We start from the raw sequence: 27,015 nt of genomic DNA on the forward strand, positions 1-27,015 counted from the left end.
TTAGAGAGGTGTTTTTGAATACGTGAAGCATCTTCATCTAAAGGTTTTGAGTAGAGAAGTCTGTGAACTTAGAGAAGAATATAAAAATGAAAAAACAATATTCTCTTGAACACCATAAAGAAAATTCTTTCTCATTTATGACTCAAGGGGGTGCTGTGGCTTAGCTGGTTAAAGCGCCTGTCTAGTAAACAGGAGATCCTGAGTACAACTCTCAGTAACGCCTTGCTTTTCTCTTTGTTATATAACAAATCAATTTCATTAGGTCCTATTCTGATACAATTAAAATATAAAAGTCTGATTCATCTTACTGTTGAACAGATCATCTTAAACCTCATAAAAACCCAAGTATTTTCAAGATTATAGAGAGAATACTGTTATTGCAAAATGGAAAGAAAACGTGTCAATGAGAAAGACGTAGATGACATTACTACCTCAATTTGAGCAATATTAATGCCTTCATGAAAATAAAATTGTAAAGTATTTAAGAAATGAAATTGGGTTTTATAAGAGTACCTGTTTATTAAAACATATCAATACTTATTTAGTGATTGAGTATCTTTTTGTGTTTAAGATTACAGTACATATAAAGCAGAATTTATAGCTGGAAACAAATTTTCATCATCAACAATAAATTATTTATGTATTTTTTGTTATTGAAGTTGGTGCTGTGGCTTAGTGGTTAAGGTGCCTGTCTCGTAAACAGGAAATCCTGAGTTCAAATCTCAGCAGCACCTAGCTGTTTTCTCCATGCTTTAAAAATAATTTTTATCAAACAAGTGTTGAATACAATTTAAGAATAAACGTCTGGTTCTATGAACTTTAGAATAAGTTATCATAAAATGAAATAAAATACTTGGTATTGTGAAGATTTTTATAGAAATGCATTGACTGAAATAGCAAAAAAGAAAATTAACAAAAAACAAGATAGAGCAGAATGATCACTCTATTGTTGAATACAACTAATCCATTCTTCAGCAAGGTATATTTTAAAATTCTATGAATAGGGTAAACTTCAAATTAGAGAGGTGTTTTTGAATAAGTGAAGAGTCTTCATCTAAAGTTTTTCAGTAGAGAAGTCTGTGAACTTAGAAAAGAATATAAAAATGAAAAAACAATATTCTCTTGAACACCATAAAGAAAATTCTTTCTCATTTATGACTCAAGGGGGTGCTGTGGCTTAGCTGGTTAAAGCGCCTGTCTAGTAAACAGGAGATCCGGAGTACAACTCTCAGTAACGCCTTGCTTTTCTCTTTGTTATATAACAAATCAATTTCATTAGGTCCTATTCTGATACAATTAAAATATAAAAGTCTGATTCATCTTACTGTTGAACAGATCATCTTAAACCTCATAAAAACCCAAGTATTTTCAAGATTATAGAGAGAATACTGTTATTGCAAAATGGAAAGAAAACTTGTCAATGAGAAAGACGTAGATGACATTACTACCTTGATTTGAGCAATATTAATGCCTTCATGAAAATAAAATTGTAAAGTATTTAAGAAATGAAATTGGGTTTTATAAGAGTACCTGTTTATTAAAACATATCAATACTTGTTTAGTGATTGAGTATCTTTTTGTGTTTAAGATTACAGTACATATAAAGAAGAATTTATAGCATGAAACAAATTTTCATCATCAAAAATAAATTATTTATGAATTTTTTGTTATTGACGTTGGTGCTGTGGATTAGTGGTTAAAGCGCCTGTCTCGTATACAAAAGATCCTGAGTTCAAATCTGAGCAGCACCTAACTGTTTTCTCCATGCTTTAGGAATAATTTTCATCAAACAAGTGTTGAATACAATTTAAGAATACACGTCTGGTTCTATGAACTTTGGAATAAGTTATCTTAAAATAAAAAAAATACTTGGTATTGTGAAGATTTTTGTAGGAATGCATTGACTGAAATAGCGAAAAGAAAATGACAAAGAACAAGATAGAGCCGTATGATTACTCTATTGTTGAATACAACTAATCCATTCTTCAGCAAGGTATATTTTAAAAATCTATGAATAGGGTAAACTTCAAATTAGAGAGGTGTTTGTGAACAAGTGAAGCATCTTCATCTAAAGTGTTTGAGTAGAGAAGTCTGTGAACTTAGCAAAGAATATACAAATGAAAAAACAATATTCTCTTGAACACCATAAAGAAAAGTCTTTCTAAGTCAAGACTCAAGGCGGTGCTGTGGCTTAGATGGTTAAAGCGCCTGTCTAGTAAACAGGAGATCCTGAGTTCAATTCTCAGCAGCACCTTGCTTTTCTCTTTGTTATATACCAAATCAATTTCATTAGGTCCTATTCTGATACAATTAAAATATAAAAGTCTGATTCATCTTACTGTTGAACAGATCATCTTAAACCTCATAAAAACCCAAGTATTTTCAAGATTATAGAGAGAATACTGTTATTGCAAAATGGAAAGAAAACGTGTCAATGAGAAAGACGTAGATGACATTACTACCTCAATTTGAGCAATATTAATGCCTTCATGAAAATAAAATTGTAAAGTATTTAAGAAATGAAATTGGGTTTTATAAGAGTACCTGTTTATTAAAACATATCAATACTTGTTTAGTGATTGAGTATCTTTTTGTGTTTAAGATTACAGTACATATAAAGAAGAATTTATAGCATGAAACAAATTTTCATCATCAACAATAAATTATTTATGTATTTTTTGTTATTGACGTTGGTGCTGTGGATTAGTGGTTAAAGCGCCTGTCTCGTATACAGAAGATCCTAAGTTCAAATCTGAGCAGCACCTAACTGTTTTCTCCATGCTTTAGGAATAATTTTCATCAAACAAGTGTTGAATACAATTTAAGAATACACGTCTGGTTCTATGAACTTTGGAATAAGTTATCTTAAAATAAAAGAAATACTTGGTATTGTGAAGATTTTTGTAGGAATGCATTGACTGAAATAGCGAAAAGAAAATGACAAAGAACAAGATAGAGCTGTTTGATCACTCTATTGTTGAATACAACTAATCCATTCTTCAGCAAGGTATTTTTTAAAAATCTATGAATAGGGTAAAGTTCAAATTAGAGAGGTGTTTGTGAACAAGTGAAGCATCTTCATCTAAAGTGTTTGAGTAGAGAAGTCTGTAAACTTAGCAAAGAATATAAAAATGAAAAAACAATATTCTCTTGAACGCCATAAAGAAAAGTCTTTCTAAGTCAAGATTCAAGGCGGTGCTGTGGCTTAGCTGGTTAAAGCACCTGTCTAGTAAACAGGAGATCCTGAGTTCAACTCTCTGCAGCGCCTTGCTTTTCTCTTTGTTATATACCAAATCAATTTCATTAGGTCCTATTCTTATACAATTAAAATATAAAAGTCTGATTCATCTTACTGTTGAACAGATCATCTTAAACCTCATAAAAACCCAAGTATTTTCAAGATTATAGAGAGAATACTGTTATTGCAAAATGGAAAGAAAACGTGTCAATGAGAAAGACGTAGATGACATTACTACCTCAATTTGAGCAATATTAATGCCTTCTTGAAAATAAAATTGTAAAGTATTTAAGAAATGAAATTGAGTTTTATAAGAGTACCTGTTTATTAAAACATATCAATACTTGTTTAGTGATTGAGTATCTTTTTGTGTTTAAGATTACAGTACATATAAAGCAGAATTTATAGCAGGAAACCAATTTTCATCATCAACAATAAATTATTTATGTATTTTTTGTTATTGAAGTTGGTGCTGTGGCTTAGTGGTTAAAGCGCCTGTCTCGTAAACAGAAAATCCTGAGTTCAAATCTCAGCAGCACCTAACTGTTTTCTCCATGCTTTAAAAATATTTTTTATCAAACAAGTGTTGAATACAATTTAAGAATAAACGTCTGGTTCTATGAACTTTAGAATAAGTTATCATAAAATGAAATAAAATACTTGGTATTGTGAAGATTTTTATAGAAGTGCATTGACTGAAATAGCAAAAAAAAAAGGACAAAAAACAAGATAGAGCCGAATGATCACTCTATTGTTGAATACAACTAATCCATTCTTCAGCAAGGTATATTTTAAAATTCTATGAATAGGGTAAACTTCAAATTAGAGAGGTGTTTTTGAATAAGTGAAGCGTCTTCATCTAAAGTTTTTGAGTAGAGAAGTCTGTGAACTTAGAAAAGAATATAAAAATGAAAAAACAATATTCTCTTGAACACCATAAAGAAAATTCTTTCGCATTTATGACTCAAGGGGGTGCTGTGGCTTAGCTGGTTAAAGCGCCTGTCTAGTAAACAGGAGAACCTGAGTACAACTCTCAGTAACGCCTTGCCTTTCTCTTTGTTTTATAACAAATCAATTTCATTAGGTCCTATTCTGATACAATTAAAATATAAAAGTCTGATTCATCTTACTGTTGAACAGATCATCTTAAACCTCATAAAAACCCAAGTATTTTCAAGATTATAGAGAGAATACTGTTATTGCAAAATGGAAAGAAAACGTGTCAATGAGAAAGACGTAGATGACATTACTACCTTGCTTTGAGCAATATTAATGCCTTCATGAAAATAAAATTGTAAAGTATTTAAGAAATGAAATTGGGTTTTATAAGAGTACCTGTTTATTAAAACATATCAATACTTGTTTAGTGATTGAGTATCTTTTTGTGTTTAAGATTACAGTACATATAAAGCAGAATTTATAGCAGGAAACAAATTTTCATCATCAACAATAAATTATTTATGTTTTTTTTGTTATTGAAGTTGGTGCTGTGGCTTAGTGGTTAAAGCGCCTGTCTCGTAAACAGGAAATCCTGAGTTCAAATCTCAGCAGCACCTAACTGTTTTCTCCATGCTTTAAAAATAATTTTTATCAAACAAGTGTTGAATACAATTTAAGTATAAACGTCTGGTTCTATGAACTTTAGAATAAGTTATCATAAAATGAAATAAAATACTTGGTATTGTGAAGATTTTTATAGAAATGCATTGACTGAAATAGCAAAAAAGAAAATTGACAAAAAACAAGATAGAGCCGAATGATCACTCTATTGTTGAATACAACTAATCCATTCTTCAGCAAGGTATATTTTAAAATTCTATGAATAGGGTAAACTTCAAATTATAGAGGTGTTTTTGAATAAGTGAAGCGTCTTCATCTAAAGTTTTTGAGTAGAGAAGTCTGTGAACTTAGAAAAGAATATAAAAATGAAAAAACAATATTCTCTTGAACACCATAAAGAAAATTATTTCTCATTTATGACTCAAGGGGGTGCTGTGGCTTAGCTGGTTAAAGCGCCTGTCTAGTAAACAGGAGATCCTGAGTACAACTCTCAGTAACGCCTTGCTTTTCTCTTTGTCATATAACAAATCAATTTCATTAGGTCCTATTCTGATACAATTAAAATATAAAAGTCTGATTCATCTTACTGTTGAACAGATCATCTTAAAAATCATAAAAACCCAAGTATTTTCAAGATTATAGAGACAATACTGTTATTGCAAAATGGAAAGAAAACGTGTCAGTGAGAAAGACGTAGATGACATTACTACCTCAATTTGAGCAATATTAATGCCTTCATGAAAATAAAATTGTAAAGTATTTAAGAAATGAAATTGGGTTTTATAAGAGTACCTGTTTATTAAAACATATCAATACTTGTTTAGTGATTGAGTTTTTTTTCTGTTTAAGATTACAGTACATATAAAGCAGAATTTATAGCAGGAAACAAATTTTCATCATCAACAATAAATTATTTATGTATTTTTCGTTATTGAAGTTGGTGCTGTGGCTTAGTGGTTAAAGCGCTTGTCTCGTAAACAGGAAATCCTGAGTTCAAATCTCAGCAGCACCTAACTGTTTTCTCCATGCTTTAAAAATAATTTTTATCAAACAAATGTTGAATACAATTTAAAAATAAATGTCTGGTTCTATGAACTTTAGAATAAGTTATCATATAATGAAATAAAACACTTGGTATTGTGAAGATTTTTATAGAAATGCATTGACTGAAATAGCAAAACAAAAAAAGGGCAAAAAACAAGATAGAGCCGAATGATCACTCTATTGTTGAATACAACTAATCCATTCTTCAGCAAGGTATATTTTAAAATTCTATGAATAGGGTAAACTTCAAATTAGAGAGGTGTTTTTGAATAAGTGAAGCGTCTTCATCTAAAGTTTTTGAGTAGAGAAGTCTGTGAACTTAGAAAAGAATATAAAAATGAAAAAACAATATTCTCTTGAACACCATAAAGAAAATTCTTTCTCATTTATGACTCAAGGGGGTGCTTTGGCTAAGCTGGTTAAAGCGCCTGTCTAGTAAACAGGAGATCCTGAGTACAACTCTCAGTAACGCCTTGCTTTTCTCTTTGTCATATAACAAATCAATTTCATTAGGTCCTATTCTGATACAATTAAAATATAAAAGTCTGATTCATCTTACTGTTGAACAGATCATCTTAAACCTCATAAAAACCCAAGTATTTTCAAGATTATAGAGAGAATACTGGTATTGCAAAATGGAAAGAAAACGTGTCAATGAGAAAGACGTAGATGACATTACTACCTTGCTTTGAGCAATATTAATGCCTTCATGAAAATAAAATTGTAAAGTATTTAAGAAATAAAATTGGGTTTTATAAGAGTACCTGTTTATTAAAACATATCAATACTTGTTTAGTGATTGAGTATCTATTTGTGTTTAGATTACAGAACATATAAAGAAAAATGTATAGCATGAAACAAATTTTCATCATCAACAATAAATTATTTATGTATTTTTTGTTATTTTTTTTGGTGCTGTGGCTTAGTGGTTAAAGAGCCTGTCTCATATACAGAAGATCCTGAGTTCAAATCTGAGCAGCACCTAACTGTTTTCTCCGTGCTTTAGGAATAATTTTCATCAAACAAGTGTTGAATACAATTTAAGAATACACGTCTGGTTCTATGAACTTTGGAATAAGTTATCTTAAAATAAAAAAAAATACTTGGTATTGTGAAGATTTTTGTAGGAATACATTGACTGAAATAGCGAAAAGAAAATGACAAAGAACAAGATAGAGCTGTATGATCACTCTATTGTTGAATACAACTAATCCATTCTTCAGCAAGGTATATTTTAAAAATCTATGAATAGGGTAAACTTCAAATTAGAGAGGTGTTTGTGAACAAGTGAAGCATATTCATCTAAAGTGTTTGAGTAGAGAAGTCTGTGAACTTAGCAAAGAATATAAAAATGAAAAAACAATATTCTCTTGAACACCATAAAGAAAATTCTTTCTCATGTATGACTCAAGGGGGTGCTGTGGCTTAGCTGGTTAAAGCGCCTGTCTAGAAAACAGGAGATCCTGAGTTCAACTCTCAGCAGCGCCTTGCTTTTCTCTTTGTTATATACCAAATCAATTTCATTAGGTCCTATTCTGATACAATTAAAATATAAAAGTCTGATTCATCTTACTGTTGAACAGATCATCTTAAACCTCATAAAAACCCAATTATTTTCAAGATTATAGAGAGAATACTGTTATTGCAAAATGGAAAGAAAACGTGTCAATGAGAAAGACGTAGATGACATTACTACCTCAATTTGAGCAATATTAATGCCTTCATGAAAATAAAATTGTAAAGTATTTAAGAAATGAAATTGGGTTTTATAAGAGTACCTGTTTATTAACACATATCAATACTTGTTTAGTGATTGAGTATATTTTTGTGTTTAAGATTACAGTACATATAAAGCAGAATTTATAGCAGTAAACACATTTTCATCATCAACAATAAATTATTTATGTATTTTTTGTTATTGAAGTTGGTGCTGTGGCTTAGTGGTTAAAGCGCCTGTCTCGGAAACAGGAAATCCTGAGTTCAAATCTCAGCAGCACCTAACTGTTTTCTCCATGCTTTAAAAATAATTTTTATCAAACAAGTGTTGAATACAATTTAAGAATAAATGTCTGGTTCTATGAACTTTAGAATAAGTTATCATAAAATGAAATAAAACACTTGGTATTGTGAAGATTTTTATAGAAATGCATTGACTGAAATAACAAATTTTTTTTTACAAAAAACAATATAGAGCCGAATGATCACTCTATTGTTGAATACAACTAATCCATTCTTCAGCAAGGTATATTTTAAAATTCTATGAATAGGGTAAACTTCAAATTAGAGAGGTGTTTTTGAATAAGTGAAGCATCTTCATCTAAAGTTTTTGAGTAGAGAAGTCTGTGAACTTAGAAAAGAATATAAAAATGAAAAAACAATATTCTCTTGAACACCATAAAGAAAATTCTTTCTCATTTATGACTCAAGGGGGTGCTGTGGCTTAGCTGGTTAAAGCGCCTGTCTAGTAAACAGGAGATCCTGAGTACAACTCTCAGTAACGCCTTGCTTTTCTCTTTGTTATATAACAAATCAATTTCATTAGGTCCTATTCTGATACAATTAAAATATAAAAGTCTGATTCATCTTACTGTTGAACAGATCATCTTAAACCTCATAAAAACCCAAGTATTTTCAAGATTATAGAGAGAATACTGTTATTGCAAAATGGAAAGAAAACGTGTCAATGAGAAAGACGTAGATGACATTACTACCTCAATTTGAGCAATATTAATGCCTTCATGAAAATAAAATTGTAAAGTATTTAAGAAATGAAATTGGGTTTTATAAGAGTACCTGTTTATTAAAACATATCAATACTTATTTAGTGATTGAGTATCTTTTTGTGTTTAAGATTACAGTACATATAAAGAAGAATTTATAGCATGAAACAAATTTTCATCATCAACAATAAATTATTTATGTATTTTTTGTTATTGACGTTGGTGCTGTGGCTTAGTGGTTAAAGCGCCTGTCTCGTATACAGAAGATCCTGAGTTCAAATCTGAGCAGCACCTAACAGTTTTCTCCATGCATTAGGAATAATTGTCATCAAACAAGTGTTGAATACAATTTAAGAATACACGTCTGGTTCTATGAACTTTGGAATAAGTTATCTTAAAATAAAAAAAAATACTTGGTATTGTGAAGATTTTTGTAGGAATGCATTGACTGAAATAGCGAAAAGAAAATGACAAAGAACAAGATAGAGCCGTATGATCACTCTATTGTTGAATACAACTAATCCATTCTTCAGCAAGGTATATTTTAAAAATCTATGAATAGGGTAAACTTCAAATTAGAGAGGTGTTTGTGAACAAGTGAAGCATCTTCATCTAAAGTGTTTGAGTAGAGAAGTCTGTGAACTTAGCAAAGAATATAAAAATGAAAAAACAATATTCTCTTGAACACCATAAAGAAAAGTCTTTCTAAGTCAAGACTCAAGGCGGTGCTGTGGCTTAGCTGGTTAAAGCGCCTGTCTAGTAAACAGGAGATCCTGAGTTCAACTCTCAGCAGCGCCTTGCTTTTGTCTTTGTTATATACCAAATAAATTTCATTAGGTCCTATTCTGATACAATTAAAATATAAAAGTCTGATTCATCTTACTGTTGAACAGATCATCTTAAACCTCATAAAAACCCAAGTATTTTCAAGACTATAGAGAGAATACTGTTATTGCAAAATGGAAAGAAAACGTGTCAATGAGAAAGACGTAGATGACATTACTACCTTGCTTTGAGCTATATTAATGCCTTCATGAAAATAAAATTGTAAAGTATTTAAGAAATGAAATTGGGTTTTCTAAGAGTACCTGTTTATTAAAACATATCAATACTTGTTTAGTGATTGAGTATCTTTTTGTGTTTAAGATTACAGTACATATAAAGAAAAATTTATAGCATGAAACAAATTTTCATCATCAACAATAAATTATTTATGTATTTATTGTTATTGACGTTAGTGCTGTGGCTTAGTGGTTAAAGGGCCTGTCTCGTATACAGAAGATCCTGAGTTCAAATCTGAGCAGCACCTAACTGTTTTCTCCATGCTTTAGGAATAATTTTCATCAAACAAGTGTTGAATACAATTTAAGAATACACGTCTGGTTCTATGAACTTTGGAATAAGTTATCTTAAAATAAAAAAATACTTGGTATTGTGAAGATTTTTGTAGGAATGCATTGACTGAAATAGCGAAAAGAAAATGACAAAGAACAAGATAGAGCTGTATGATCACTCTATTGTTGAATACAACTAATCCATTCTTCAGCAAGGTATATTTTAAAAATCTATGAATAGGGTAAACTTCAAATTAGAGAGGTGTTTGTGAACAAGTGAAGCACCTTCATCTAAAGTGTTTGAGTAGAGAAGTCTGTGAATTTAGCAAAGAATATAAAAATGAAAAAACAATATTCTCTTGAACACCATAAAGAAAAGTCTTTCTAAGACAAGACTCAAGGCGGTGCTGTGGCTTAGCTGGTTAAAGCGCCTGTCTAGTAAACAGGAGATCCTGAGTTCAACTCTCAGCAGCGCCTTGCTTTTCTCTTTGTTATATACCAAATCAATTTCATTAGGTCCTATTCTGATACAATTAAAATATAAAAGTCTGATTCATCTTACTGTTGAACAGATCATCTTAAACCTCATAAAAACCCAAGTATTTTCAAGATTATAGAGAGAATACTGTTATTGCAAAATGGAAAGAAAACGTGTCAATGAGAAAGACGTAGATGACATTACTACCTCAATTTGAGCAATATTAATGCCTTCATGAAAATAAAATTGTAAAGTATTTAAGAAATGAAATTGGGTTTTATAAGAGTACCTGTTTATTAAAACATATCAATACTTGTTTAGTGATTGAGTATCTTTTTGTGTTTAAGATTACAGTACATATAAAGCAGAATTTATAGCAGGAAACAAATTTTCATCATCAACAATAAATTATTTATGTATTTTTTGTTATTGAAGTTGGTGCTGTGTCTTAGTGGTTAAAGCGCCTGTCTCGTAAACAGGAAATCCTGAGTTCAAATCTCAGCAGCACCTAACTGTTTTCTCCATGCTTTAAAAATAATTTTTATCAAACAAGTGTTGAATACAATTTAAGAATAAACGTCTGGTTCTATGAACTTTAGAATAAGTTATCATAAAATGAAATAAAATACTTGGTATTGTGAAGATTTTTATAGAAATGCATTGACTGAAATAGCAAAAAAGAAAATTAACAAAAAACAAGATAGAGCAGAATGATCACTCTATTGTTGAATACAACTAATCCATTCTTCAGCAAGGTATATTTTAAAATTCTATGAATAGGGTAAACTTCAAATTAGAGAGGTGTTTTTGAATAAGTGAAGAGTCTTCATCTAAGGTTTTTGAGTAGAGAAGTCTGTGAACTTAGAAAAGAATATAAAAATGAAAAAACAATATTCTCTTGAACACCATAAAGAAAATTCTTTCTCATTTATGACTCAAGGGGGTGCTGTGGCTTAGCTGGTTAAAGCGCCTGTCTAGTAAACAGGAGATCCGGAGTACAACTCTCAGTAACGCCTTGCTTTTCTCTTTGTTATATAACAAATCAATTTCATTAGGTCCTATTCTGATACAATTAAAATATAAAAGTCTGATTCATCTTACTGTTGAACAGATCATCTTAAACCTCATAAAAACCCAAGTATTTTCAAGATTATAGAGAGAATACTGTTATTGCAAAATGGAAAGAAAACTTGTCAATGAGAAAGACGTAGATGACATTACTACCTTGATTTGAGCAATATTAATGCCTTCATGAAAATAAAATTGTAAAGTATTTAAGAAATGAAATTGGGTTTTATAAGAGTACCTGTTTATTAAAACATATCAATACTTGTTTAGTGATTGAGTATCTTTTTGTGTTTAAGATTACAGTACATATAAAGAAGAATTTATAGCATGAAACAAATTTTCATCATCAAAAATAAATTATTTATGAATTTTTTGTTATTGACGTTGGTGCTGTGGATTAGTGGTTAAAGCGCCTGTCTCGTATACAAAAGATCCTGAGTTCAAACCTGAGCAGCACCTAACTGTTTTCTCCATGCTTTAGGAATAATTTTCATCAAACAAGTGTTGAATACAATTTAAGAATACACGTCTGGTTCTATGAACTTTGGAATAAGTTATCTTAAAATAAAAAAAATACTTGGTATTGTGAAGATTTTTGTAGGAATGCATTGACTGAAATAGCGAAAAGAAAATGACAAAGAACAAGATAGAGCCGTATGATTACTCTATTGTTGAATACAACTAATCCATTCTTCAGCAAGGTATATTTTAAAAATCTATGAATAGGGTAAACTTCAAATTAGAGAGGTGTTTGTGAACAAGTGAAGCATCTTCATCTAAAGTGTTTGAGTAGAGAAGTCTGTGAACTTAGCAAAGAATATACAAATGAAAAAACAATATTCTCTTGAACACCATAAAGAAAAGTCTTTCTAAGTCAAGACTCAAGGCGGTGCTGTGGCTTAGATGGTTAAAGCGCCTGTCTAGTAAACAGGAGATCCTGAGTTCAATTCTCAGCAGCGCCTTGCTTTTCTCTTTGTTATATACCAAATCAATTTCATTAGGTCCTATTCTGATACAATTAAAATATAAAAGTCTGATTCATCTTACTGTTGAACAGATCATCTTAAACCTCATAAAAACCCAAGTATTTTCAAGATTATAGAGAGAATACTGTTATTGCAAAATGGAAAGAAAACGTGTCAATGAGAAAGACGTAGATGACATTACTACCTCAATTTGAGCAATATTAATGCCTTCATGAAAATAAAATTGTAAAGTATTTAAGAAATGAAATTGGGTTTTATAAGAGTACCTGTTTATTAAAACATATCAATACTTGTTTAGTGATTGAGTATCTTTTTGTGTTTAAGATTACAGTACATATAAAGAAGAATTTATAGCATGAAACAAATTTTCATCATCAACAATAAATTATTTATGTATTTTTTGTTATTGACGTTGGTGCTGTGGATTAGTGGTTAAAGCGCCTGTCTCGTATACAGAAGATCCTAAGTTCAAATCTGAGCAGCACCTAACTGTTTTCTCCATGCTTTAGGAATAATTTTCATCAAACAAGTGTTGAATACAATTTAAGAATACACGTCTGGTTCTATGAACTTTGGAATAAGTTATCTTAAAATAAAAAAAAATACTTGGTATTGTGAAGATTTTTGTAGGAATGCATTGACTGAAATAGCGAAAAGAAAATGACAAAGAACAAGATAGAGCCGTATGATCACTCTATTGTTGAATACAACTAATCCATTCTTCAGCAAGGTATATTTTAAAAATCTATGAATAGGGTAAACTTCAAATTAGAGAGGTGTTTGTGAACAAGTGAAGCATCTTCATCTAAAGTGTTTGAGTAGAGAAGTCTGTGAACTTAGCAAAGAATATACAAATGAAAAAACAATATTCTCTTGAACACCATAAAGAAAAGTCTTTCTAAGTCAAGACTCAAGGTGGTGCTGTGGCTTAGCTGGTTAAAGCGCCTGTCTAGTAAACAGGAGATCCTGAGTTCAACTCTCAGCAGCGCCTTGCTTTTCTCTTTGTTATATACCAAATAAATTTCATTAGGTCCTATTCTGATACAATTAAAATATAAAAGTCTGATTCATCTTACTGTTGAACAGATCATCTTAAACCTCATAAAAACCCAAGTATTTTCAAGATTATAGAGAGAATACTGTTATTGCAAAATGGAAAGAAAACGTGTCAGTGAGAAAGACGTAGATGACATTACTACCTCAATTTGAGCAATATTAATGCCTTCATGAAAATAAAATTGTAAAGTATTTAAGAAATGAAATTGGGTTTTATAAGAGTACCTGTTTATTAAAACATATCAATACTTGTTTAGTGATTGAGTATCTTTTTGTGTTTAAGATTACAGTACATATAAAGCAGAATTTATAGCAGGAAACAAATTTTCATCATCAACAATAAATTATTTATGTATTTTTTGTTATTGAAGTTGGTGCTGTGGCTTAGTGGTTAAAGCGCCTGTCTCGTAAACAGGAAATCCTGAGTTCAAATCTCAGCAGCACCTAACTGTTTTCTCAATGCTTTAAAAATAATTTTTATCAAACAAGTGTTGAATACAATTTAAGAATAAATGTCTGGTTCTATGAACTTTAGAATAAGTTATCATGAAATGAAATAAAACACTTGGTATTGTGAAGATTTTTATAGAAATGCATTGACTGAAATAGCAAAAAAAAATTGACAAAAAACAAGATAGAGCCGAATGATCACTCTATTGTTGAATACAACTAATCCATTCTTCAGCAAGGTATATTTTAAAATTCTATGAATAGGGTAAACTTCAAATTAGAGAGGTGTTTTTGAATACGTGAAGCATCTTCATCTAAAGGTTTTGAGTAGAGAAGTCTGTGAACTTAGAGAAGAATATAAAAATGAAAAAACAATATTCTCTTGAACACCATAAAGAAAATTCTTTCTCATTTATGACTCAAGGGGGTGCTGTGGCTTAGCTGGTTAAAGCGCCTGTCTAGTAAACAGGAGATCCTGAGTACAACTCTCAGTAACGCCTTGCTTTTCTCTTTGTTATATAACAAATCAATTTCATTAGGTCCTATTCTGATACAATTAAAATATAAAAGTCTGATTCATCTTACTGTTGAACAGATCATCTTAAACCTCATAAAAACCCAAGTATTTTCAAGATTATAGAGAGAATACTGTTATTGCAAAATGGAAAGAAAACGTGTCAATGAGAAAGACGTAGATGACATTACTACCTCAATTTGAGCAATATTAATGCCTTCATGAAAATAAAATTGTAAAGTATTTAAGAAATGAAATTGGGTTTTATAAGAGTACCTGTTTATTAAAACATATCAATACTTATTTAGTGATTGAGTATCTTTTTGTGTTTAAGATTACAGTACATATAAAGCAGAATTTATAGCTGGAAACAAATTTTCATCATCAACAATAAATTATTTATGTATTTTTTGTTATTGAAGTTGGTGCTGTGGCTTAGTGGTTAAGGTGCCTGTCTCGTAAACAGGAAATCCTGAGTTCAAATCTCAGCAGCACCTAGCTGTTTTCTCCATGCTTTAAAAATAATTTTTATCAAACAAGTGTTGAATACAATTTAAGAATAAACGTCTGGTTCTATGAACTTTAGAATAAGTTATCATAAAATGAAATAAAATACTTGGTATTGTGAAGATTTTTATAGAAATGCATTGACTGAAATAGCAAAAAAGAAAATTAACAAAAAACAAGATAGAGCAGAATGATCACTCTATTGTTGAATACAACTAATCCATTCTTCAGCAAGGTATATTTTAAAATTCTATGAATAGGGTAAACTTCAAATTAGAGAGGTGTTTTTGAATAAGTGAAGAGTCTTCATCTAAAGTTTTTCAGTAGAGAAGTCTGTGAACTTAGAAAAGAATATAAAAATGAAAAAACAATATTCTCTTGAACACCATAAAGAAAATTCTTTCTCATTTATGACTCAAGGGGGTGCTGTGGCTTAGCTGGTTAAAGCGCCTGTCTAGTAAACAGGAGATCCGGAGTACAACTCTCAGTAACGCCTTGCTTTTCTCTTTGTTATATAACAAATCAATTTCATTAGGTCCTATTCTGATACAATTAAAATATAAAAGTCTGATTCATCTTACTGTTGAACAGATCATCTTAAACCTCATAAAAACCCAAGTATTTTCAAGATTATAGAGAGAATACTGTTATTGCAAAATGGAAAGAAAACTTGTCAATGAGAAAGACGTAGATGACATTACTACCTTGATTTGAGCAATATTAATGCCTTCATGAAAATAAAATTGTAAAGTATTTAAGAAATGAAATTGGGTTTTATAAGAGTACCTGTTTATTAAAACATATCAATACTTGTTTAGTGATTGAGTATCTTTTTGTGTTTAAGATTACAGTACATATAAAGAAGAATTTATAGCATGAAACAAATTTTCATCATCAAAAATAAATTATTTATGAATTTTTTGTTATTGACGTTGGTGCTGTGGATTAGTGGTTAAAGCGCCTGTCTCGTATACAAAAGATCCTGAGTTCAAATCTGAGCAGCACCTAACTGTTTTCTCCATGCTTTAGGAATAATTTTCATCAAACAAGTGTTGAATACAATTTAAGAATACACGTCTGGTTCTATGAACTTTGGAATAAGTTATCTTAAAATAAAAAAAATACTTGGTATTGTGAAGATTTTTGTAGGAATGCATTGACTGAAATAGCGAAAAGAAAATGACAAAGAACAAGATAGAGCCGTATGATTACTCTATTGTTGAATACAACTAATCCATTCTTCAGCAAGGTATATTTTAAAAATCTATGAATAGGGTAAACTTCAAATTAGAGAGGTGTTTGTGAACAAGTGAAGCATCTTCATCTAAAGTGTTTGAGTAGAGAAGTCTGTGAACTTAGCAAAGAATATACAAATGAAAAAACAATATTCTCTTGAACACCATAAAGAAAAGTCTTTCTAAGTCAAGACTCAAGGCGGTGCTGTGGCTTAGATGGTTAAAGCGCCTGTCTAGTAAACAGGAGATCCTGAGTTCAATTCTCAGCAGCACCTTGCTTTTCTCTTTGTTATATACCAAATCAATTTCATTAGGTCCTATTCTGATACAATTAAAATATAAAAGTCTGATTCATCTTACTGTTGAACAGATCATCTTAAACCTCATAAAAACCCAAGTATTTTCAAGATTATAGAGAGAATACTGTTATTGCAAAATGGAAAGAAAACGTGTCAATGAGAAAGACGTAGATGACATTACTACCTCAATTTGAGCAATATTAATGCCTTCATGAAAATAAAATTGTAAAGTATTTAAGAAATGAAATTGGGTTTTATAAGAGTACCTGTTTATTAAAACATATCAATACTTGTTTAGTGATTGAGTATCTTTTTGTGTTTAAGATTACAGTACATATAAAGAAGAATTTATAGCATGAAACAAATTTTCATCATCAACAATAAATTATTTATGTATTTTTTGTTATTGACGTTGGTGCTGTGGATTAGTGGTTAAAGCGCCTGTCTCGTATACAGAAGATCCTAAGTTCAAATCTGAGCAGCACCTAACTGTTTTCTCCATGCTTTAGGAATAATTTTCATCAAACAAGTGTTGAATACAATTTAAGAATACACGTCTGGTTCTATGAACTTTGGAATAAGTTATCTTAAAATAAAAAAAAATACTTGGTATTGTGAAGATTTTTGTAGGAATGCATTGACTGAAATAGCGAAAAGAAAATGACAAAGAACAAGATAGAGCCGTATGATCACTCTATTGTTGAATACAACTAATCCATTCTTCAGCAAGGTATATTTTAAAAATCTATGAATAGGGTAAACTTCAAATTAGAGAGGTGTTTGTGAACAAGTGAAGCATCTTCATCTAAAGTGTTTGAGTAGAGAAGTCTGTGAACTTAGCAAAGAATATACAAATGAAAAAACAATATTCTCTTGAACACCATAAAGAAAAGTCTTTCTAAGTCAAGACTCAAGGTGGTGCTGTGGCTTAGCTGGTTAAAGCGCCTGTCTAGTAAACAGGAGATCCTGAGTTCAACTCTCAGCAGCGCCTTGCTTTTCTCTTTGTTATATACCAAATAAATTTCATTAGGTCCTATTCTGATACAATTAAAATATAAAAGTCTGATTCATCTTACTGTTGAACAGATCATCTTAAACCTCATAAAAACCCAAGTATTTTCAAGATTATAGAGAGAATACTGTTATTGCAAAATGGAAAGAAAACGTGTCAGTGAGAAAGACGTAGATGACATTACTACCTCAATTTGAGCAATATTAATGCCTTCATGAAAATAAAATTGTAAAGTATTTAAGAAATGAAATTGGGTTTTATAAGAGTACCTGTTTATTAAAACATATCAATACTTGTTTAGTGATTGAGTATCTTTTTGTGTTTAAGATTACAGTACATATAAAGCAGAATTTATAGCAGGAAACAAATTTTCATCATCAACAATAAATTATTTATGTATTTTTTGTTATTGAAGTTGGTGCTGTGGCTTAGTGGTTAAAGCGCCTGTCTCGTAAACAGGAAATCCTGAGTTCAAATCTCAGCAGCACCTAACTGTTTTCTCAATGCTTTAAAAATAATTTTTATCAAACAAGTGTTGAATACAATTTAAGAATAAATGTCTGGTTCTATGAACTTTAGAATAAGTTATCATAAAATGAAATAAAACACTTGGTATTGTGAAGATTTTTATAGAAATGCATTGACTGAAATAGCAAAAAAAAATTGACAAAAAACAAGATAGAGCCGAATGATCACTCTATTGTTGAATACAACTAATCCATTCTTCAGCAAGGTATATTTTAAAATTCTATGAATAGGGTAAACTTCAAATTAGAGAGGTGTTTTTGAATACGTGAAGCATCTTCATCTAAAGGTTTTGAGTAGAGAAGTCTGTGAACTTAGAGAAGAATATAAAAATGAAAAAACAATATTCTCTTGAACACCATAAAGAAAATTCTTTCTCATTTATGACTCAAGGGGGTGCTGTGGCTTAGCTGGTTAAAGCGCCTGTCTAGTAAACAGGAGATCCTGAGTACAACTCTCAGTAACGCCTTGCTTTTCTCTTTGTTATATAACAAATCAATTTCATTAGGTCCTATTCTGATACAATTAAAATATAAAAGTCTGATTCATCTTACTGTTGAACAGATCATCTTAAACCTCATAAAAACCCAAGTATTTTCAAGATTATAGAGAGAATACTGTTATTGCAAAATGGAAAGAAAACGTGTCAATGAGAAAGACGTAGATGACATTACTACCTCAATTTGAGCAATATTAATGCCTTCATGAAAATAAAATTGTAAAGTATTTAAGAAATGAAATTGGGTTTTATAAGAGTACCTGTTTATTAAAACATATCAATACTTATTTAGTGATTGAGTATCTTTTTGTGTTTAAGATTACAGTACATATAAAGCAGAATTTATAGCTGGAAACAAATTTTCATCATCAACAATAAATTATTTATGTATTTTTTGTTATTGAAGTTGGTGCTGTGGCTTAGTGGTTAAGGTGCCTGTCTCGTAAACAGGAAATCCTGAGTTCAAATCTCAGCAGCACCTAGCTGTTTTCTCCATGCTTTAAAAATAATTTTTATCAAACAAGTGTTGAATACAATTTAAGAATAAACGTCTGGTTCTATGAACTTTAGAATAAGTTATCATAAAATGAAATAAAATACTTGGTATTGTGAAGATTTTTATAGAAGTGCATTGACTGAAATAGCAAAAAAAAAAGGACAAAAAACAAGATAGAGCCGAATGATCACTCTATTGTTGCATACAACTAATCCATTCTTCAGCAAGGTATATTTTAAAATTCTATGAATAGGGTAAACTTCAAATTAGAGAGGTGTTTTTGAATAAGTGAAGTGTCTTCATCTAAAGTTTTTGAGTAGAGAAGTCTGTGAACTTAGAAAAGAATATAAAAATGAAAAAACAATATTCTCTTGAACACCATAAAGAAAATTCTTTCTCATTTATGACTCAAGGGGGTGCTGTGGCTTAGCTGGTTAAAGTGCCTGTCTAGTAAACAGGAGATCCTGAGTACATCTCTCAGTAACGCCTTGCTTTTCTCTTTGTTATATAACAAATCAATTTCATTAGGTCCTATTCTGATACAATTAAAATATAAAAGTCTGATTCATCTTACTGTTGAACAGGTCATCTTAAACCTCATAAAAACCCAAGTATTTTCAAGATTATAGAGAGAATACTGTTATTGCAAAATGGAAAGAAAACGTGTCAATGAGAAAGACGTAGATGACATTACTACCTTGCTTTGAGCAATATTAATGCCTTCATGAAAATAAAATTGTAAAGTATTTAAGAAATGAAATTGGGTTTTATAAGAGTACCTGTTTATTAAAACATATCAATACTTGTTTAGTGATTGAGTATCTTTTTGTGTTTAAGATTACAGTACATATAAAGAAAAATTTATACCATGAAACAAATTTTCATCATCAACAATAAATTATTTATGTATTTTTTGTTATTGACGTTGGTGCTGTGGCTTAGTGGTTAAAGTGCCTGTCTCGTATACAGAAGATCCTGAGTTCAAATCTGAGCAGCACCTAACTGTTTTCTCCATGCTTTAGGAATAATTTTCATCAAACAAGTGTTGAATACAATTTAAGAATACACGTCTGGTTCTATGAACTTTGGAATAAGTTATCTTAAAATAAAAAAAATACTTGGTATTGTGAAGATTTTTGTAGGAATGCATTGACTGAAATAGCGAAAAGAAAATGACAAAGAACAAGATAGAGCTGTATGATCACTCTATTGTTGAATACAACTAATCCATTCTTCAGCAAGGTATATTTTAAAAATCTATGAATAGGGTAAACTTCAAATTAGAGAGGTGTTTGTGAACAAGTGAAGCATCTTCATCTAAAGTGTTTGAGTAGAGAAGTCTGTGAACTTAGCAAAGAATATAAAAATGAAAAAACAATATTCTCTTGAACACCATAAAGAAAAGACTTTCTAAAACAAGACTCAAGGCGGTGCTGTGGCTTAGCTGGTTAAAGCGCCTGTCTAGTAAACAGGAGATCCTGAGTTCAACTCTCGGCAGCGCCTTGCTTTTCTCTTTGTTGTATACCAAATCATTTTCATTAGGTCCTATTCTGATACAATTAAAATATAAAAGTCTGATTCATCTTACTGTTGAACAGATCATCTTAAACCTCATAAAAACCCAAGTATTTTCAAGATTATAGAGAGAATACTGTTATTGCAAAATGGAAAGAAAACGTGTCAATGAGAAAGACGTAGATGACATTACTACCTTGCTTTGAGCAATATTAATGCCTTCATGAAAATAAAATTGTAAAGTATTTAAGAAATGAAATTGGGTTTTATAAGAGTACCTGTTTATTAAAACATATCAATACTTGTTTAGTGATTGAGTATCTTTTTGTGTTTAAGATTACAGTACATATAAAGAAAAATTTATACCATGAAACAAATTTTCATCATCAACAATAAATTATTTATGTATTTTTTGTTATTGACGTTGGTGCTGTGGCTTAGTGGTTAAAGTGCCTGTCTCGTATACAGAAGATCCTGAGTTCAAATCTGAGCAGCACCTAACTGTTTTCTCCATGCTTTAGGAATAATTTTCATCAAACAAGTGTTGAATACAATTTAAGAATACACGTCTGGTTCTATGAACTTTGGAATAAGTTATCTTAAAATAAAAAAAATACTTGGTATTGTGAAGATTTTTGTAGGAATGCATTGACTGAAATAGCGAAAAGAAAATGACAAAGAACAAGATAGAGCTGTATGATCACTCTATTGTTGAATACAACTAATCCATTCTTCAGCAAGGTATATTTTAAAAATCTATGAATAGGGTAAACTTCAAATTAGAGAGGTGTTTGTGAACAAGTGAAGCATCTTCATCTAAAGTGTTTGAGTAGAGAAGTCTGTGAACTTAGCAAAGAATATAAAAATGAAAAAACAATATTCTCTTGAACACCATAAAGAAAAGACTTTCTAAAACAAGACTCAAGGCGTTGCTGTGGCTTAGCTGGTTAAAGCGCCTGTCTAGTAAACAGGAGATCCTGAGTTCAACTCTCGGCAGCGCCTTGCTTTTCTCTTTGTTGTATACCAAATCATTTTCATTAGGTCCTATTCTGATACAATTAAAATATAAAAGTCTGATTCATCTTACTGTTGAACAGATCATGTTAAACCTCATAAAAACCCAAGCATTTTCAAGATTATAGAGAGAATACTGTTATTGCAAAATGGAAAGAAAACGTGTCAATGAGAAAGACGTAGATGACATTACTACCTCAATTTGAGCAATATTAATGCCTTCATGAAAATAAAATTGTAAAGTATTTAAGAAATGAAATTGGGTTTTATAAGAGTACCTGTTTATTAAAACATATCAATACTTGTTTAGTGATTGAGTATCTTTTTGTGTTTAAGATTACAGTACATATAAAGAAAAATTTATAGCATGAAACAAATTTTCATCATCAACAATAAATTATTTATGTATTTTTTGTTATTGACGTTGGTGCTGTGGCTTAGTGGTTAAAGCGCCTGTCTCGTATACAGAAGATCCTGAGTTCAAATCTGAGCAGCACCTAACTGTTTTCTCCATGCTTTAGGAATAATTTTCATCAAACAAGTATTGAATACAATTTAAGAATACACGTCTGGTTCTATGAACTTTGGAATAAGTTATCTTAAAATAAAAAAAATACTTGGTATTGTGAAGATTTTTGTAGGAATGCATTGACTGAAATAGCGAAAAGAAAATGACAAAGAACAAGATAGAGCTGTATGATCACTCTATTGTTGAATACAACTAATTCATTCTTCAGCAAGGTATATTTTAAAAATCTATGAATAGGGTAAACTTCAAATTAGAGAGGTGTTTGTGAACAAGTGAAGCATCTTCATCTAAAGTGTTTGAGTAGAGAAGTCTGTGAACTTAGCAAAGAATATAAAAATGAAAAAACAATACTCTCTTGAACACCATAAAGAAAAGTCTTTCTAAGACAAGACTCAAGGCGGTGCTGCGGCTTATCTGGTTAAAGCGCCTGTCTAGTAAACAGGAGATCCTGAGTTCAACTCTCAGCAGCGCCTTGCTTTTCTCTTTGTTATATACCAAATCAATTTCATTAGGTCCTATTCTGATACAATTAAAATATAAAAGTCTGATTCATCTTACTGTTGAACAGATCATCTTAAACCTCATAAAAACCCAAGCATTTTCAAGATTATAGAGAGAATACTGTTATTGCAAAATGGAAAGAAAACGTGTCAATGAGAAAGACGTAGATGACATTACTACCTCAATTTGAGCAATATTAATGCCTTCATGAAAATAAAATTGTAAAGTATTTAAGAAATGAAATTGGGTTTTATAAGAGTACCTGTTTATTAAAACATATCAATACTTGTTTAGTGATTGAGTATCTTTTTGTGTTTAAGATTACAGTACATATAAAGCAGAATTTATAGCAGGAAACAAATTTTCATCATCAACAATAAATTATTTATGTATTTTTTGCTAATGAAGTTGGTGCTGTGGCTTAGTGGTTAAAGCGCATGTCTCGTAAACAGGAAATCCTGAGTTCAAATCTCAGCAGCACCTAACTGTTTTCTCCATGCTTTAAAAATAATTTTTATCAAACAAGTGTTGAATACAATTTAAGAATAAACGTCTGGTTCTATGAACTTTAGAATAAGTTATCATAAAATGAAATAAAATACTTGGTATTGTGAAGATTTTTATAGAAATGCATTGACTGAAATAGCAAAAAAGAAAATTGACAAAAAACAAGATAGAGCCGAATGATCACTCTATTGTTGAATACAACTAATCCATTCTTCAGCAAGGTATATTTTAAAATTCTATGAATAGGGTAAACTTCAAATTAGAGAGGTGTTTTTGAATAAGTGAAGCGTCTTCATCTAAAGTTTTTGAGTAGAGAAGTCTGTGAACTTAGAAAAGAATATACAAATGAAAAAACAACATTCTCTTGAACACCATAAAGAAAATTCTTTCTCATTTATGACTCAAGGGGGTGCTGTGGCTTAGCTGGTTAAAGCGCCTGTCTAGTAAACAGGAGAACCTGAGTACAACTCTCAGTAACGCCTTGCTTTTCTCTTTGTTTTATAACAAATCAATTTCATTAGGTCCTATTCTGATACAATTAAAATATAAAAGTCTGATTCATCTTACTGTTGAACAGATCATCTTAAACCTCATAAAAACCCAAGTATTTTCAAGATTATAGAGAGAATACTGTTATTGCAAAATGGAAAGAAAACGTGTCAATGAGAAAGACGTAGATGACATTACTACCTTGCTTTGAGCAATATTAATGCCTTCATGAAAATAAAATTGTAAAGTATTTAAGAAATAAAATTGGGTTTTATAAGAGTACCTGTTTATTAAAACATATCAATACTTGTTTAGTGATTGAGTATCTATTTGTGTTTAGATTACAGTACATATAAAGAAAAATGTATAGCATGAAACAAATTTTCATCATCAACAATAAATTATTTATGTATTTTTTGTTATTTTTTTTGGTGCTGTGGCTTAGTGGTTAAAGCGTCTGTCTCGTATACAGAAGATCCTGAGTTCAAATCTGAGCAGCACCTAACTGTTTTCTCCGTGCTTTAGGAATAATTTTCATCAAACAAGTGTTGAATACAATTTAAGAATACACGTCTGGTTCTATGAACTTTGGAATAAGTTATCTTAAAATAAAAAAAAATACTTGGTATTGTGAAGATTTTTGTAGGAATGCATTGACTGAAATAGCGAAAAGAAAATGACAAAGAACAAGATAGAGCTGTATGATCACTCTATTGTTGAATACAACTAATCCATTCTTCAGCAAGGTATATTTTAAAAATCTATGAATAGGGTAAACTTCAAATTAGAAAGGTGTTTGTGAACAAGTGAAGCATCTTCATCTAAAGTGTTTGAGTAGAGAAGTCTGTGAACTTAGCAAAGAATATAAAAATGAAAAAACAATATTCTCTTGAACACCATAAAGAAAATTCTTTCTCATTTATGACTCAAGGGGGTGCTGTGGCTTAGCTGGTTAAAGCACCTGTCTATTAAACAGGAGATCCTGAGTTCAACTCTCAGCAGCGCCTTGCTTTTCTCTTTGTTATATACCAAATCAATTTCATTAGGTCCTATTCTGATACAATTAAAATATAAAAGTCTGATTCATCTTACTGTTGAACAGATCATCTTAAACCTCATAAAAACCCAATTATTTTCAAGATTATAGAGAGAATACTGTTATTGCAAAATGGAAAGAAAACGTGTCAATGAGAAAGACGTAGATGACATTACTACCTCAATTTGAGCAATATTAATGCCTTCATGAAAATAAAATTGTAAAGTATTTAAGAAATGAAATTGGGTTTTATAAGAGTACCTGTTTATTAACACATATCAAAACTTGTTTAGTGATTGAGTATATTTTTGTGTTTAAGATTACAGTACATATAAAGCAGAATTTATAGCAGTAAACACATTTTCATCATCAACAATAAATTATTTATGTATTTTTTGTTATTGAAGTTGGTGCTGTGGCTTAGTGGTTAAAGCGCCTGTCTCGTAAACAGGAAATCCTGAGTTCAAATCTCAGCAGCACCTAACTGTTTTCTCCATGTTTAAAAAATAATTTTTATCAAACAAGTGTTGAATACAATTTAAGAATAAATGTCTGGTTCTATGAACTTTAGAATAAGTTATCATAAAATGAAATAAAACACTTGGTATTGTGAAGATTTTTATAGAAATGCATTGACTGAAACAACAAAAAAAATTGACAAAAAACAAGATAGAGCCGAATGATCACTCTATTGTTGAATACAACTAATCCATTCTTCAGCAAGGTATATTTAAAAATTCTATGAATAGGGTAAACTTCAAATTAGAGAGGTGTTTTTGAATAAGTGAAGCATCTTCATCTAAAGTTTTTGAGTAGAGAAGTCTGTGAACTTAGAAAAGAATATAAAAATGAAAAAACAATATTCTCTTTAACACCATAAAGAAAATTCTTTCTCATTTATGACTCAAGGGGGTGCTGTGGCTTAGCTGGTTAAAGCGCCTGTCTAGTAAACAGGAGATCCTGAGTACAACTCTCAGTAACGCCTTGCTTTTCTCTTTGTTATATAACAAATCAATTTCATTAGGTCCTATTCTGATACAATTAAAATATAAAAGTCTGATTCATCTTACTGTTGAACAGATCATCTTAAACCTCATAAAAACCCAAGTATTTTCAAGATTATAGAGAGAATACTGTTATTGCAAAATGGAAAGAAAACGTGTCAATGAGAAAGACGTAGATGACATTACTACCTCAATTTGAGCAATATTAATGCCTTCATGAAAATAAAATTGTAAAGTATTTAAGAAATTAAATTGGGTTTTATAAGAGTACCTGTTTATTAAAACATATCAATACTTATTTAGTGATTGAGTATCTTTTTGTGTTTAAGATTACAGTACATATAAAGAAGAATTTATAGCATGAAACAAATTTTCATCATCAACAATAAATTATTTATGTATTTTTTGTTGTTGACGTTGGTGCTGTGGCTTAGTGGTTAAAGCGCCTGTCTCGTATACAGAAGATCCTGAGTTTAAATCTGAGCAGCACCTAACAGTTTTCTCCATGCTTTAGGAATAATTGTCATCAAACAAGTGTTGAATACAATTTAACCACTTGGATGCTAAGGCATGCCGATCATGCCCATTGACTTTCCATTGAAATCAATGGAAACTCCATGACGAGTTACCCTTGTCATTAGCGCTGAAGGGGTTAAGAATACACGTCTGGTTCTATGAACTTTGGAATAAGTTATCTTAAAATAAAAAAAAATACTTGGTATTGTGAAGATTTTTGCAGGAATGCATTGACTGAAATAGCGAAAAGAAAATGACAAAGAACAAGATAGAGCCGTATGATCAATCTATTGTTAAATACAACTAATCCATTCTTCAGCAAGGTATATTTTAAAAATCTATGAATAGGGTAAACTTCAAATTAGAGAGGTGTTTGTGAACAAGTGAAGCATCTTCATCTAAAGTGTTTGAGTAGAGAAGTCTGTGAACTTAGCAAAGAATATAAAAATGAAAAAACAATATTCTCTTGAACACCATAAAGAAAAGTCTTTCTAAGTCAAGACTCAAGGCGGTGCTGTGGCTTAGCTGGTTAAAGCGCCTGTCTAGTAAACAGGAGATCCTGAGTTCAACTCTCAGCAGCGCCTTGCTTTTCTCTTTGTTATATACCAAATAAATTTCATTAGGTCCTATTCTGATACAATTAAAATATAAAAGTCTGATTCATCTTACTGTTGAACAGATCATCTTAAACCTCATAAAAACCCAAGTATTTTCAAGATTATAGAGAGAATACTGTTATTGCAAAATGGAAAGAAAACGTGTCAATGAGAAAGACGTAGATGACATTACTACCTCAATTTGAGCAATATTAATGCCTTCATGAAAATAAAATTGTAAAGTATTTAAGAAATGAAATTGGGTTTTATAAGAGTACCTGTTTATT

The 27,015-nt window shown here is 30.5% G+C and overlaps 30 non-coding genes across 30 annotated transcripts; all 30 read left to right on the plus strand.

The window, feature by feature from the left end:
* The first annotated feature begins 661 nt into the window (after window positions 1–661).
* Window positions 662–734, plus strand: TRNAT-CGU (transfer RNA threonine (anticodon CGU)). Its single transcript has one exon. It is a non-coding gene; the product is annotated as a tRNA-Thr (tRNA).
* A 1,446-nt stretch (window positions 735–2,180) lies between these two features.
* On the plus strand, window positions 2,181–2,254 carry TRNAT-AGU (transfer RNA threonine (anticodon AGU)). Its single transcript has one exon. It is a non-coding gene; the product is annotated as a tRNA-Thr (tRNA).
* Window positions 2,255–3,194: 940 nt separating this feature from the next.
* On the plus strand, window positions 3,195–3,268 carry TRNAT-AGU (transfer RNA threonine (anticodon AGU)). Its single transcript has one exon. It is a non-coding gene; the product is annotated as a tRNA-Thr (tRNA).
* Window positions 3,269–3,706: 438 nt separating this feature from the next.
* On the plus strand, window positions 3,707–3,779 carry TRNAT-CGU (transfer RNA threonine (anticodon CGU)). Its single transcript has one exon. It is a non-coding gene; the product is annotated as a tRNA-Thr (tRNA).
* Window positions 3,780–4,721: 942 nt separating this feature from the next.
* On the plus strand, window positions 4,722–4,794 carry TRNAT-CGU (transfer RNA threonine (anticodon CGU)). Its single transcript has one exon. It is a non-coding gene; the product is annotated as a tRNA-Thr (tRNA).
* A 943-nt stretch (window positions 4,795–5,737) lies between these two features.
* TRNAT-CGU (transfer RNA threonine (anticodon CGU)) lies at window positions 5,738–5,810 on the plus strand. The gene has a single exon. It is a non-coding gene; the product is annotated as a tRNA-Thr (tRNA).
* A 1,446-nt stretch (window positions 5,811–7,256) lies between these two features.
* TRNAS-AGA (transfer RNA serine (anticodon AGA)) lies at window positions 7,257–7,330 on the plus strand. Its single transcript has one exon. It is a non-coding gene; the product is annotated as a tRNA-Ser (tRNA).
* A 438-nt stretch (window positions 7,331–7,768) lies between these two features.
* TRNAP-CGG (transfer RNA proline (anticodon CGG)) lies at window positions 7,769–7,841 on the plus strand. Its single transcript has one exon. It is a non-coding gene; the product is annotated as a tRNA-Pro (tRNA).
* A 942-nt stretch (window positions 7,842–8,783) lies between these two features.
* On the plus strand, window positions 8,784–8,856 carry TRNAT-CGU (transfer RNA threonine (anticodon CGU)). The gene has a single exon. It is a non-coding gene; the product is annotated as a tRNA-Thr (tRNA).
* A 430-nt stretch (window positions 8,857–9,286) lies between these two features.
* TRNAT-AGU (transfer RNA threonine (anticodon AGU)) lies at window positions 9,287–9,360 on the plus strand. The gene has a single exon. It is a non-coding gene; the product is annotated as a tRNA-Thr (tRNA).
* Window positions 9,361–10,299: 939 nt separating this feature from the next.
* TRNAT-AGU (transfer RNA threonine (anticodon AGU)) lies at window positions 10,300–10,373 on the plus strand. The gene has a single exon. It is a non-coding gene; the product is annotated as a tRNA-Thr (tRNA).
* A 438-nt stretch (window positions 10,374–10,811) lies between these two features.
* On the plus strand, window positions 10,812–10,884 carry TRNAT-CGU (transfer RNA threonine (anticodon CGU)). Its single transcript has one exon. It is a non-coding gene; the product is annotated as a tRNA-Thr (tRNA).
* Window positions 10,885–12,330: 1,446 nt separating this feature from the next.
* On the plus strand, window positions 12,331–12,404 carry TRNAT-AGU (transfer RNA threonine (anticodon AGU)). The gene has a single exon. It is a non-coding gene; the product is annotated as a tRNA-Thr (tRNA).
* Window positions 12,405–13,345: 941 nt separating this feature from the next.
* On the plus strand, window positions 13,346–13,419 carry TRNAT-AGU (transfer RNA threonine (anticodon AGU)). The gene has a single exon. It is a non-coding gene; the product is annotated as a tRNA-Thr (tRNA).
* Window positions 13,420–13,857: 438 nt separating this feature from the next.
* Window positions 13,858–13,930, plus strand: TRNAT-CGU (transfer RNA threonine (anticodon CGU)). The gene has a single exon. It is a non-coding gene; the product is annotated as a tRNA-Thr (tRNA).
* Window positions 13,931–14,872: 942 nt separating this feature from the next.
* TRNAT-CGU (transfer RNA threonine (anticodon CGU)) lies at window positions 14,873–14,945 on the plus strand. The gene has a single exon. It is a non-coding gene; the product is annotated as a tRNA-Thr (tRNA).
* Window positions 14,946–16,391: 1,446 nt separating this feature from the next.
* TRNAT-AGU (transfer RNA threonine (anticodon AGU)) lies at window positions 16,392–16,465 on the plus strand. The gene has a single exon. It is a non-coding gene; the product is annotated as a tRNA-Thr (tRNA).
* A 941-nt stretch (window positions 16,466–17,406) lies between these two features.
* Window positions 17,407–17,480, plus strand: TRNAT-AGU (transfer RNA threonine (anticodon AGU)). Its single transcript has one exon. It is a non-coding gene; the product is annotated as a tRNA-Thr (tRNA).
* Window positions 17,481–17,918: 438 nt separating this feature from the next.
* On the plus strand, window positions 17,919–17,991 carry TRNAT-CGU (transfer RNA threonine (anticodon CGU)). Its single transcript has one exon. It is a non-coding gene; the product is annotated as a tRNA-Thr (tRNA).
* A 942-nt stretch (window positions 17,992–18,933) lies between these two features.
* Window positions 18,934–19,006, plus strand: TRNAT-CGU (transfer RNA threonine (anticodon CGU)). Its single transcript has one exon. It is a non-coding gene; the product is annotated as a tRNA-Thr (tRNA).
* A 942-nt stretch (window positions 19,007–19,948) lies between these two features.
* Window positions 19,949–20,021, plus strand: TRNAT-CGU (transfer RNA threonine (anticodon CGU)). The gene has a single exon. It is a non-coding gene; the product is annotated as a tRNA-Thr (tRNA).
* A 429-nt stretch (window positions 20,022–20,450) lies between these two features.
* TRNAT-AGU (transfer RNA threonine (anticodon AGU)) lies at window positions 20,451–20,524 on the plus strand. Its single transcript has one exon. It is a non-coding gene; the product is annotated as a tRNA-Thr (tRNA).
* A 438-nt stretch (window positions 20,525–20,962) lies between these two features.
* On the plus strand, window positions 20,963–21,035 carry TRNAT-CGU (transfer RNA threonine (anticodon CGU)). Its single transcript has one exon. It is a non-coding gene; the product is annotated as a tRNA-Thr (tRNA).
* A 426-nt stretch (window positions 21,036–21,461) lies between these two features.
* TRNAT-AGU (transfer RNA threonine (anticodon AGU)) lies at window positions 21,462–21,538 on the plus strand. Its single transcript has one exon. It is a non-coding gene; the product is annotated as a tRNA-Thr (tRNA).
* Window positions 21,539–21,976: 438 nt separating this feature from the next.
* TRNAT-CGU (transfer RNA threonine (anticodon CGU)) lies at window positions 21,977–22,049 on the plus strand. Its single transcript has one exon. It is a non-coding gene; the product is annotated as a tRNA-Thr (tRNA).
* A 941-nt stretch (window positions 22,050–22,990) lies between these two features.
* Window positions 22,991–23,063, plus strand: TRNAT-CGU (transfer RNA threonine (anticodon CGU)). Its single transcript has one exon. It is a non-coding gene; the product is annotated as a tRNA-Thr (tRNA).
* Window positions 23,064–24,006: 943 nt separating this feature from the next.
* On the plus strand, window positions 24,007–24,079 carry TRNAT-CGU (transfer RNA threonine (anticodon CGU)). The gene has a single exon. It is a non-coding gene; the product is annotated as a tRNA-Thr (tRNA).
* Window positions 24,080–24,509: 430 nt separating this feature from the next.
* TRNAN-AUU (transfer RNA asparagine (anticodon AUU)) lies at window positions 24,510–24,583 on the plus strand. The gene has a single exon. It is a non-coding gene; the product is annotated as a tRNA-Asn (tRNA).
* A 438-nt stretch (window positions 24,584–25,021) lies between these two features.
* TRNAT-CGU (transfer RNA threonine (anticodon CGU)) lies at window positions 25,022–25,094 on the plus strand. Its single transcript has one exon. It is a non-coding gene; the product is annotated as a tRNA-Thr (tRNA).
* A 1,548-nt stretch (window positions 25,095–26,642) lies between these two features.
* TRNAT-AGU (transfer RNA threonine (anticodon AGU)) lies at window positions 26,643–26,716 on the plus strand. The gene has a single exon. It is a non-coding gene; the product is annotated as a tRNA-Thr (tRNA).
* The last annotated feature ends 299 nt before the right edge of the window (window positions 26,717–27,015 follow it).

The sequence above is a fragment of the Lissotriton helveticus genome, chromosome 4_1 (assembly GCF_964261635.1).
Source record: "Lissotriton helveticus chromosome 4_1, aLisHel1.1, whole genome shotgun sequence".
Taxonomy (NCBI): domain Eukaryota; kingdom Metazoa; phylum Chordata; class Amphibia; order Caudata; family Salamandridae; genus Lissotriton; species Lissotriton helveticus.